The sequence below is a fragment of the Gossypium hirsutum genome, chromosome A07 (genome assembly GCF_007990345.1).
Source record: "Gossypium hirsutum isolate 1008001.06 chromosome A07, Gossypium_hirsutum_v2.1, whole genome shotgun sequence".
Taxonomy (NCBI): Eukaryota; Viridiplantae; Streptophyta; class Magnoliopsida; order Malvales; family Malvaceae; genus Gossypium; species Gossypium hirsutum.
In genome coordinates, this window is record NC_053430.1 from 57668777 (window position 1) to 57671102 (window position 2326).

The window sequence follows — 2326 nt, forward strand, 5'->3', positions numbered from 1 at the left end:
TTGTCGTAATTAAGCGGAGTTGATTGCACGCCTAGAGATAGGGTGACAAGATTTTGCCGGATTAGGGTGAAACCTAATAAGGGAGTCTATAGATAGAGTTAATGCAACACTAGGGTGTTAATTAGAAAGAGATTTAAATTAATCAACCTAGGGTTAGATGTTATTAGTCTCGAGAGAGATAATAATATAACTTAGGGATTTCTATGGATCAAGTCAAATGAATAAATCGTCTGATTCAGTGTCAAATAACAAGTGAAGTCTAGGTGGATTTTTCCTTGGGTATTGTCTTAATCAATCGAGTTTTCCTAAAAGCTTTTCCCCAATTTTCTCTCTGTGCACCCTTAGTTTAGTTAATTAGCTTAGATAAACAAATCCTTTAATTTTTAGGATAGATAATAAAAAGAAAGTAATTACTAGTACTCTTGGTTCCTTTGGGTTCGACAATCCGGTCTTGCTAAAGATATACTACTATTTGATAGGTACACTTGCTTTCATCGTGGTAATAGTTAGTTTCAAGAATGATTAGTTATAAATTTTTAAAACTTGTCGTGAATATCACGTATCAAGTTTTTGGCGCCGTTGCCGGGGAGGTAAGATATTAAGAACATTCAATTTTTATTACTTTAGCCATTTTTACTTTTATTGCAATTTATTTTTAGTTTAATTTCACTTTTCTAACTTTTCTCTTATTTTCTTTTGACAGGTTTTTCTAGTTTATGACCAGAAGAAACATGTCAGGACCATTACTTTTTGACAGTGAGATCGATCGTATAGTTTACAGAGACCGAGGAGAAATAAGGCGAAGCTTAAGATGCACAGAGGAAGAGCAAGAGGATGATATTCACACCACAACCAAGGAGATGGCTGAAAACTAGAAAAATCTGCTACCTCTTGCGATTGCTGCTATTCAGAATCCTGCTCGGCATATTATGTATGATTATGCTAAACCTTCTTTAACAGGAACTGAATCAAGCATAGTTGGGCCTGCTGTCGCTGCAAATAATTTTGAACTGAAACCTAACACAATTCAAATGATATAGTAATTTGTTCAGTTCGATGGTTTGCAGGACGAGGATCCCAACGCTCACTTGGCAAATTTTCCTAGAACTTTGTGACACTTTTAAAATTAATGGTGTTTTTGATAATGCCATTCGCCTTCGGTTATTCCCTTTTTCATTGAGGAACAAAGCTAAACAATGGTTGAACTCGTTACCACAAGGGTCAATCACTACTTGGGAACAAATGACTGAAAAGTTTTTATTAAAATATTTTTTGCCAGCTAAAATGGCTAAATTTCGTAATGATATCTCTTCTTTTGCACAGATGGATTTGGAAACACTCTACGATGCATGGGAGAGGTACAAGGATCTGTTGAGAAGGTGCCCTCACCATGGGTTACCACTCTGGCTATAGATTCAAACGTTTCACAATGGCCTGAATCCGTCAACTAGACAGATGATTGACATAGCTGCTGGTGGAACTATCAATAATAAGACACCTGAGGATGCTTATGAATTTATAGAAGAGATGTCACTGAATGATTATCAATGGCAAGTCATGAGGACAAAGCCAATGAAAACAGCCTGCGTTTTTAACGTTGATTCAGTCACCATGCTCTCTAATCAGGTAGAACTTTTGAATAGAAAAATTGATGGTTTTCTTGGTTCTTCACAGGTTCACCCAGTAATGCAGTGTGAAGCAAGTGGAGGTGGATCAAACAATTCAGAATAACTATCCTATGGCCACAACATGGAGAATGAACAATTAAATTACATGGGTAATAATACTCGATCTCAAAATAATCCTTATAGTAATACTTACAATGCAGGTTGGAGGAACCATCCAAATTTCTCATGGGGAGGCCAAGGGAATCAGAGACTACCACCTCCAAGCTTCCAACAACCACCCTACCAACAAGAGAAAAAATTGAATCTTGAGGAGATGCTAACAAAATTCATCTCGGTGTTAGAAACTTGTTTTCAAAATACTGATACAACACTTAAAAATCAACAAGCATCGATCTAAGGGCTCGAAACTCAGATAGCATAGCTCGTCAAATTAATATCTGAATGACTACAAGGCAGCTTGTCGAGTAACACTGAATCTAACCCAAGGGAACAACTCAATGCAATTACCATCCAAGACAAGGAAGGGTTAGTGGAACCTGAACCAGAACCGAGGCAAGGAATCGTGGTAAGTAAAAGCAAAGGTGAGGTATACCACAATGACTAAAAATAGGTAAGTAAAGAGTACAAACCACGTGTACCATACCCCAATACGACAAGGAAAGACCACTCAAACGAACAATTCGGTAAATTCCTTAAAC

At 37.1% G+C, this 2326-nt stretch overlaps 1 non-coding gene across 1 annotated transcript; it reads right to left on the reverse strand.

Moving 5' to 3' along the window:
• Positions 1 to 1290: 1290 nt before the first annotated feature.
• LOC121204053 (small nucleolar RNA R71) lies at positions 1291 to 1397 on the reverse strand. The gene has a single exon (XR_005898981.1). It is a non-coding gene; the product is annotated as a small nucleolar RNA R71 (small nucleolar RNA).
• Positions 1398 to 2326: the final 929 nt, after the last annotated feature.